This window comes from Mastigoproctus giganteus, chromosome 3 (assembly GCF_048544385.1).
Source record: "Mastigoproctus giganteus isolate SK-2022 chromosome 3, ASM4854438v1, whole genome shotgun sequence".
In the NCBI taxonomy this organism is placed as follows: Eukaryota; Metazoa; Arthropoda; class Arachnida; order Uropygi; family Thelyphonidae; genus Mastigoproctus; species Mastigoproctus giganteus.
The window spans coordinates 212,563,324-212,573,633 of record NC_143577.1 but is presented as its reverse complement, the minus strand read 5'-3'; the positions used below and the strand labels follow the sequence as shown (position 1 = coordinate 212,573,633).

Sequence of the window (10,310 nt, the reverse complement as noted above, 5' to 3'; positions counted from 1 at the left end):
GCCCTCAGTTCGTTTTCATAAAAGTTGATAATAGTCGAAAGCAAGCGTAGTTGTCATGGTGACACGAGCTCAACCCAAACAATACAGTCTTTCAGGATCTTTCAGTATCACTGTCGGGGTGCTGTGAGGTGAAAGCACGCCTCGACGAAGAGCAATATAGTTTACTGACTCCCACTCCGGATATTTGAGATATGTGAACAACGCTAAGTTATAATTTTTCATCTAAATTGCTATCGAGTTTCTTTTATAATATGTATGTTCGTTCGGGGCCACCAGGATAATAAATATCAGGTATGAGATTATTTTATAGGCTTTTGTCTGATGGGATATGTTGATTACTTAGCCGGTCGGCTGGTAATCAAGCAGACGAAGCTCTGCTAGATTATAATTTTTTTTTTCTAACTTTAAAAAAATATTGACTATGATCGCCTGGATTATATGTATTATTTACTGGAAATATTTATTGTTTTTTGCACGAAAATAAAAACTTAACGAACTATTTATTATAAAGACAGAATAAACAACCTTGTGTAGTGCTATCGAATTTTCAAAATATTTCCCTCGAGGCCCCAAGAGCTGTTGTAACTCTACATGTTCGTATATACCGTGGTCAAGTTACGTCCCTAGTTAAGTTACCTTGAAAACTTCGTGCTAAGTTCGAATGGCTTGTCCTTAGGATTGTGCACATATCCCCCTCCCAAGTAAAATGAAACTAATCTTCGTGATTAATACGGATCGAATAACGATATGTTTACTGAGGTTATTCGATAACTCAAGTAATAATTCTACTTTCTATAACCTTATCGAATAACATTATAGAAAAAACGAGTTATATAACATTATAAGATAACGGAAAATGCATTATTATTTTATGTAACGCTACACAGAGTTACAGCATTAAATAACAAATTAGAAATATTTAATGGTAAAATATGGTATATAGTCATATATTGGGTGTACAGTATTGGATAATTCAGTGGTTCTCAATGTCCTGCGTAAAGTATTGTGGGTTCGCCACTGGTCACTCGTTTTAGTCATCTCAGGCGAGAAGAATAATAATTTCCCCGTGAGTTATTCTGGATTTTTTCAGCTTTCAAAATATGCAGATCAGCTCGTGAATATATCATTTGTATATACATAGCCCACAACATACTGTATGAACTAGATTACCATCGAATAATATCTTTTAGCATCCTGACGTTTATATTCATACCGCCACAAGAATGAACTCAAGTTCGCCACTAGACCCAGTCTATTTTAGGTGTAAAGGGGTAATGGAGTGATTAGGGTACCTTGATTTCGAGATTAATTTTAATTTTAAACGAAGTAATTATAATTACTTAATAGTGAAACAATGAAGAGAATCCATTTTGTCCCTATTTCGAACTTGATCTGTCATAAAAGTTTAATATCTGCATTCGTCCTCTTTTCCTATATCACTAATCCCTGTACAGGTTAAACAGATTGCGTATGACAGTGACCTTGAGTTCCTTCTTGTGGTGATAAAACTAGGTGTATAAGGCCAATTTTAGGCAAAGGCGAAGCAGGCAATCCCCAAAGGCATAATTTTTAGGGGATACCAAATTTCTGATTTACGAAAAAAAACTTGAACAAGTGTTTGAAGAAACGAAAAAGATAAAATTGAACAGAAAGGAAAAAGATTGTAACCTTAAGACATTTTTTAAATTCTTTTTATTATCTGATACACACAGCCCGAAAGGGGCTGGGGAAGTTTGCACTTTCATTGTAGCTGTTTTGCATGTTTCATTGTAGTATTGTCCAATTGGCAGAAAATGTATTAACGTTTAGTTTTTATAGTCCTTGTTTTTCTTTTTCCTTAAGTGCAAATGACAGTGTACAATATATTGCCAAAATCATCACGGTACACACTAGCCTCGTATCAGGAACTACGTTCATGCTATAAATAAACAAATCAACGAAATACAATACATGTGTTGAGGAGTTCGGCTTAGTGACTTTCAAGCAGGTCATTTACAGGATGCCATATTAGCAATCAATCTGTTCGTGCCACTACAGCAAAACTGCAACACCCTAGCCTAGATCAATGGTGGATGGGAAATTTTCGGGTAGACCACAGAATTTTTCTGTTTATACTCCGTCACGACAACCAAGTCAGTAGAGTTTATAATAAATCGTCAATACAAATATTTATCGTATTTATTTAGTAGTCACGGGCTTGAACCCCGGTACACTCAAGGAACGCGTGCTATGCGCTCTCGCTCCTGACCACTAGGCTACGTCAGGCCTAGAGAGAGACCAGAGGGTGCTCACAAAAGAGGGCTACGTGGATTCCGTCGGTCGTCATTGAGATCTGTCAACTCAGGGAGGCCACGTGAGCTTAAATTAATACAAGCACAATATATGGATAGTTGCACAGCATCGGATTTTTACGGAAGAACATCGGCACAGATTAAACATCACAGCACAGCGTATACTTGTGTGCTGCACAACTCAGCAAGTCAGTGGAATGTTTATAAAGTGCGTTATGGAGTGAACAATCATGGTACATTGTCTGCTGATCTGATGATTGTGTTTGGATGTGGCGAAAGCCCAGAGAACATTATTTACTAAAGCGTATCGTCCTAACACTGTGATGTTTGGTGGAGGCACTGTCACTGTCTTGGGGTTGTTTCTCGTGATTTAAGCTTGGGCCATTGATCGCTGTTCCTGTAACAACGAATGCCATGCGGTACAGTAACATTCTGGACACTCCACTCAGGAAGCAGTAGAAGAAGAGCAGAGTCATTACATATTATAAATATATAATTATGTAATGGTTTGGTTTGAAGTTATGGGCGTACAAAAATTTAATTGGCTTGTCCAGAGCACCGACCATAACCCTACAGAATACCTTTGGAATTAAGCGGAACATCGGCTTCGCGCAAGGCCAACACGCCCGCAATCAGTAGCCGAATGAGTGCTGTGTTGAAGTAGGAATGGACCAAATTACCGCCTTCCTGTTATCAAAAATTGGTTCGGAGTCCACCTAGGAGTACACAGTGTGTAATTAAGGCCACAGGCGAGCCGACATTTTATTAAATATTGTATCAGTAAAAGGTTCCTTGAAACATGCAAGTGTCTAGTTACTTTTGGTAATACAGTGTATACAAAGTACATTTTGTGTTATTCATCTGCTCTTATCACTTTAGTCATCGTTGGCATCAATTTAGACTGATACCGTTGCGACTACTTAACTCGTATTCGACTTCAAAAATAAGGGTTTGCAATATAACTTTATTATGGAATGATGATAATCATTTTTATAAATATATAATTAAACAAGACACAAATATTCTACGTGACAAAATTTCAGTTTACTGAAACAGTAAAGTATGAAAAAATTTGATGAATACACAGTTTCATTTCAATATCAGTAACAGCAGATGGAAATGTGCATTTAAAAATACAGTATATGAATATCAAGAAGTACATAAAACAGAATTGATGTCACGTGTCATCATTTAATGCACAAAAATATTTCATACATGCAATTGGTTAATATACAGTGAAATCAAGCATTTGCTGTACTGTCTGTACGTTCCGGTTTTTAGAAAGCTATAATGATTATCTCCCCCCCACATCCCCGGCCTCCAGATTCACAGGAGTGAATCCTCCTGTGAACTGTTTCAGTCTGCTCAACATGCAGGCTGAAACAATTAGCAGGGAAACACAACACTCTCTACCTGAGATCGGTTAGCCCTAGTCCCCTATTTTTACTACCCAAATCATTGATGGAATCTGAACAGACAACCTCCCCAAACGAGTGATAATTGGCAAAACCACTACAATACTAATATACTTAACTTTTTTTTTAACATTTTTTAAATTAAAAATTGAAATGAAAAAATAGTTATTATTTTCATTCCTGTGTTCCAGTTTTACCAAATTCAAATCTGATTTATTTGTGCGCGGCAATAGAGGGAAGCCTGGAATTGGGTTCAGTTGTGTAAAAACGGAAAATTAAATTTTGGTATCAAATTGTTGTGTTAGCCTGTGGAATCCCACTGCTGGGCAAAGGCCTAACCCGACTTTATCCATTCATCTCAGTTCAATGCCAGTCTTGCTCATAAGGAATGTTAACTCATCTCTCCACCTGGTTTTCTGTCTCTGTATCTTTCTTTTTCTGTATTTCTTTTTCCTTCTTTGGTATCAAATATTGGGTGGAAAATAAGAGAAGGGGGACAGAAATTTACCTATTGCCCCAAATGCCGTAACCTCTCGCTATGTACTAATGTTTCCCATTTTTACAAATTAAAATCTGGACACCCTACAAATACATAATAGACGTTTAAAGATTCATTGTTCTTTGTTGATTCACCTGCGCAGCGTTATCAATTTCCCTATGTTCTCGGTGCTCTCGCGGCTGGCATATTGGTTATACACGTTATCTTCCATACTATGTGAAAAAGGGCTGGTTGGGATCTCACGCAACAGGAGCAACGTTTTATGGAACTTTCTATCCTGAATGACTAAAGTGAGTTTCTCTCTCTGATGACAGTTTCATCTTTCTTTCTCTCTGTATCTTGGAAAGTGGTTTTTCAAAACCTGACCACAGAATACATGCATTTCAGAAGCAACGTATACCGACATAGAAATCCTAAAACAAACAAACGTTTCATTCTGTTTTTATTCGAAAAATAGATAAATATCACACACAATAGAAAAAAAATAGATTTATAATATTAGAAAACGAAACCATTTCGATTTACGCCTCAGATGGACTGCTGATCTAGGAGAGAACTGCAAAAACGTTCACAAATTTCGCAGCTTCATTTTGGTTTTCAATGAAGCATGTCACAAATAACTTTTCAAGATTTTTGCTATCCACGAAAACGAGGTATGTATTTGCAATTAAAACTCAGTATTACCAATCAAGTGACCTATACTCCTTAAATTTATGATATGAATTAACACTATTTATAGTAGAAAATATATGGGAGAAAAATCCAAATCAATTGCCCATTCACCCTTTCAACTGCTTGTATATCTCAAGTCTGTTGGGAATCTCTGGATCTGAATTCAGAGATTTGCTCGTTATAATAATCAGGTGTTTGACAATGTGTCCTGCTGCTTACTTTCACATCACTGGGTTACAGGGTTGTGCTCAGGGGGAGGCATTCGGGTTTAGCCGCCAAAGAGACTCGATCAAAACGAAAAAAAAAAAAAAAAAAAAAAAAGAAACAAACAAAAACAGAGAGTAATTTTCCCAACTTCAAAGCAGTGGTACTGATTCTTAGCTTCTCCCCCCCCCTCACACACACACACCAAAGAAAAAAGATTGTGGTGCGTTTACAAATTTTCTGTTATTTCAGCGTACTCATCAAGATAAATGTTCTTGTTTATGCTCCTGCACGACCATCAGATTAGACGAGTTTACAATACATCAAAAATACAGTTGTTAATCGTATTTAGCAGTCACGGGTCGAACTAGTCCATTCAAGGAGCGTGTGCTATTGCACTCTGCTTCTGGCCACTTGGCTACGTCCTGATAATTTGTAAATATTTTAACAAATTACCAGCATTGTCAGCACTGACTTTTTTTTTTTTTTTTTTTTGATTCATTTATATTTTATTCCTTTGTTGTTGTTGATGGTGTTAATTTTATTGTTAATGGTGAAACACGATTTAATTGTGATAACTTCGTTATTTAATTGCCGTAACACACTGATTATTTTGTTCTCATATAAAAGGGATCTTCACCAAGTAGGTAATTATATTACACTGATTATTTTGTTCTTATATAAAAGGGATCTTCACCAAGTAGGTAATGCTATTTTTCAACTTTCTGGGCCTCCCACTCCCCATAACATCTAATAAAACCTTTGACCTCCTCTCTACTGTTATATAACGAAATATTACAATTCAGGAAGCATAATTTTTCTTTTCATCGTTTCCTCTCTCACCCGTATCATTTTATTTGATCCCAGTGCCCTGGCTACGAAATTTGTGAATGGCCCCTAACCAGATTTTATGTAATATAGTATTATATATACAGTATTTAGTAGTAATTATTTTGCTTTATTTTTAAATTTGTCTTTAATACAAATTTCAGTGATTGTGAAAATACAAAATATTAATACAACAAATATTAATGTTTAAACCAACTGAAACAAATATTAATGTTTTAAGTTCAACTAAAACGGTGAGTCAATTTATTAGGTGGCGATTTCACTAATTTACTACCAAAAAGCAATCTAGCATACGACTATTTTAGGCGATGTTACTCTTGTGTTTTTATTCGAGTTAGACAGGTATGGCCAATGTTTTTTTTTTATAAAATTCATTGTGATTTACTGTAGACCTAATGAAGCAAAATAAGGAATTCTTTAGCATTTGTCTAATTTAATTATGCAGAGCAAATTAACGTATTAATTTGCTCTGTGATTAACTGTATGTTAATCTGTGATTAACATACAGATTTATTAAATAGCTTTTATAATGATTTGAATTTTAATAAAAGTTTAGGTTAGTGGTGTGCCTTTGCCTGCAGCAGATAAATACAGCAATAAATGCAGAATAAAAATATAGCAATCTATTGCTATATTTTTTAAACAATATTTAATTTCTATAATGCGTGGGTTATACTTCTAATTTTCATTCAATATCTTAGTTACTTTTGCATATTATGATTTTCATAATACAAACATAAATATTATAATTTATATAATTTATTTTAAACTCATAATCTCATTTTTTATTACTGCTTGACTATTTTAAAAATTTAATATTTTAATATAATAATATTTAGCAAAAAATAAAACTGTAAAGCAGTAAATAATGCATTTCGGCTTGCTTGGTAAACAACAAACACTTCCTGTGTACTACTACATGCACATATTTACACGTTTGGAAATTCTGAAGATAGGCGCAGTTCCCAAAGAATAACAAGTAATGAGGAAGTTACTAAGGAAATGAAAATGCAGACGGAGAGCCAATCTTCATGATGTTTGAGTTGTTTGTACTTCATTTAATATTTACGTAAGCTTTCATAAAAGTTCTCTATCTGGTCTCGATACAAAGTTTGTAGTCCATGACATGAGTGGTTTTCCCACTCGTTTAGAAAGGTCTGGTTTCGTATCCCGTCAGAAACAAATGAAGTCTTAAAGACTTCTTCAATCGGGAATGTAGTTGTTGTAATGAAATTTAACGACACATAGGCTGTCAGGGCCATATTGTGTCATTCTAATGGTTATTATGAAATACTAATTTGGGAATGTAGTTAGCACATTTCAAGCACAGGGAGTAGTTTCCCCATGAGTTATTCTGGGTTTTTCAACACGCATATGATGCAAATCTGCCGTGATACGCAACAGCCGTACATATATAATCCACTGGCGCAATATGGCCTAAGAAAAAAAAAAAAAAAAAAAAATCACGAGACGTAATGTCTGGTAACTTGACGGCCAGAGTTCCCTAGAGATCACGCGACCTTCACACACAGATTTCACTGCTTGAAGTGCTACCATAGATGGGTGTGCAGTTGCGCCGTCTTGTTGGAAATATCCGTCTTGCCATTCCATGTCATCTAGTCGGTCAATAAACCTCTGAGACATTTCCTATATCACTAAGCGTTGATTATTTCCGCAAAGGAAATAGGATTCGTGATTCGGCATTTTAGGTCTACAATCAGGGGCGTATTCAGGGGTGGACAGAGGGGGCATATGCCTCTCCTTAACCAAAAATTTTAAATTAAAGAAAAAGAACGCAGGAGGCGTTCTAAAAAAAAAACCAAAAAAAACCTCAAAAAGTCTGGTCGATATCTAGGTATGCCACTATCTACAACTACATGATTAAACAACCAGTCTCACGACATTTTTAATAAACTCCCATATGGAGAACTTGGTAATTCATGTTTTAAAATATTTTGTATATTTCTTTATAATTTTTGCAAAGGAATTGAAATATCCCTTCACAATTAACCATTTCTGTGTAGGATTGGCTTACTAAGGAATTGCGTTACTGCATGAGCGTGCTATGCACTCTCGCTTCTGACCACTCGGCTACTATAAACTAACTAAACTATTATATTTAGGCCACCCGAATAATGAAATTCATCTGCCGTGCTGTGTCTTATATCTGTTATTTGAGTGTGTTCTATGGTCGATTTGTCGGTTTGCTGGACGAAAAACCCCAGTTTCTGGGGAAAAACCTTGCTATCTACGCCTGAGACTGACTAACTCAGCCACGGAGTGAAAAAAGCCCATTAAAGTTCCTCGCGTCACACAGGATTTGAACCCGGACCTTTTCCACCCGGTGTGGGGAGGACAGTGACGATACCACTGTGCTACCCGCACAGACTTAGACCACTCGGTTACGTCAGGCCTAAATATATGTAGTAGTAGTGGCACTTGATGCAAGAAAGCAAGTGTAGGAGCTTATGCAGCATCAGCCAAAAAAAAAAAAAAAAAAAATCACACCATTCCCTCCAAATGCCTGTCCAGTTCCTCCTTAAATTTATTTAATCTATCAACTTCCACAACGACAGATGGAAGTTTGTTCCAGCAATTAACCACCCGCTGGCTAAAGGCAAATTTCCGCACATCTATTCTACATCTATCCTTTCTTAATTTGAACTTATGTCCCCGTAGGTTCGTATTCTGAACAAGTGGGAGGATCCCATCAGAATTCAGCGTGCTCAACCCATTCAAGGCCTTATAGACCTCAATCAGATCACCGCGCAGGTGCCTAGTCTCCAGCCACTGCAATTTGCAGAACTTAAGCCTCTCTTGGTAAGAGTATCCCTTCATTCCCCTCACCAATCGTGTTGCTCTTCTCTGTACACGCTCAAGCAAATCTACATCCTTCCTAAAATGAGGCCTCCAGACCTGTACGCAGTACTCAAGGCGTGGCCTGACCATTGCCTTATACAGAGGGACAATCACCTCCTTTTCCCTGCTAGCAAAATTCCTATATATCATTGACAAAACCCCATGACCTGCCCTAGCAGCCTGTCTACATTGCTCAGAAAACTTCATATCTGACTGCACAATTACTCCCAGGTCTTTTTCATTTTCTACCACCTTAAGTGTAGTACCACACAGTTGGTACGTTTCTCTGGGGTTACTTCTACCCATATGCAGTACTTTGCATTTGTCAAGGTTAAACTTCAGTTGCCACTTCTTAGCCCATCTGCCCAAATTATCTAGATCCTGTTGCAGTAGCACACTGCCATTACTGTCATTAACAACCCTGCCAACCTTCGTGTCATCTGCAAACTTCGACATTAAGCCTGATATACCTTCATCAATATCATTGATAAATATACAAAACAACAGTGGACCCAACACCGAACCCTGTGGGACTCCACTAATAACATTAGTCCACGAAGAGCAGCACCCATTGATTGACAGTAATTAAATTATGTACAGGATGTGTGTGCCATCTACTGTTAAACTTCAAATCTACACGCCAACCAATTTATATGTTGCTGCTGCAGCGTATAACCGGAGATATATTCACTTGTATCGGTTCAGCAACTTTAAAAACGCACTGTATTATAAATGTAGTCTTAAGCAATATCATGAAAAGCAGGAGGGCTTTCGCGTCCTCTCTTCTTTTTTAATGACTTCAGGATTTAAGTACCTAATAAATGTAGTGCTCATACAAACGACAGAACGAAGTTAGCCTTTATCACGCGTTGCCTTGGTATTGCACTAGTTTTAAAGAAGTGGCAATAGAACTAGTAAAAAAAAAAAAATCTACAGACTAATCAGAAGCATTCATTATTTAGCTAGTAGAGTTACGTGAGTCCAAGCGATGACTTCTACACGAGCAGTTTACTGGGGGTATAAAACTTTCATGAATTCAGCCCTTTACTTTCTAACGAAACGATGTGCAAAGTGGGCAATGGCAACTGCCCCTCGGTGATTAAAATCTGCAACCATGGTATCCTTGAAAGCATATTCAAAGTATCTGCAAAATTTTAGATGTCTACGAGTATAATTTATCACAGCATAAACTCCAAAATACCAAAGTTCCTTAATTATCCACAATTAGTCTAATCGCAATTTTATGAAATTTTTGCGTTTATGATCATGAACTCAGCCTCATCAAAATATTTAATTTAATTTAAATTAAATAAGTTATAGGCCTGTGTAATAACAAAGTACACTGTAATCAACAAAAAAAAAAAAAAAAACCCCTGCAATTTGAATTGCCTATATTTACTTATCATAATTAAGTTGATGTCACAGAACGTGTGAAATTGAGTTTACTAATTATACGGAAGCTCACCGTTAGAGTATAAGTAGTACTTTTCACTGGTTTGGAGAGGTTTGAGTTAGAATCCC

At 36.5% G+C, this 10,310-nt stretch overlaps 1 protein-coding gene across 1 annotated transcript in view; it reads left to right on the top strand.

Moving 5' to 3' along the window:
• Positions 1 to 256: 256 nt before the first annotated feature.
• LOC150088663 (uncharacterized) overlaps positions 257 to 10,310 on the top strand; it is a 31,948-nt gene continuing 21,894 nt past the window's right edge. The window contains exon 1 of the mRNA XM_090370849.1: positions 257 to 291. The gene's annotated coding sequence lies outside the window, so the exon portion shown is untranslated. The remainder of the gene's footprint in view (positions 292 to 10,310) is intronic.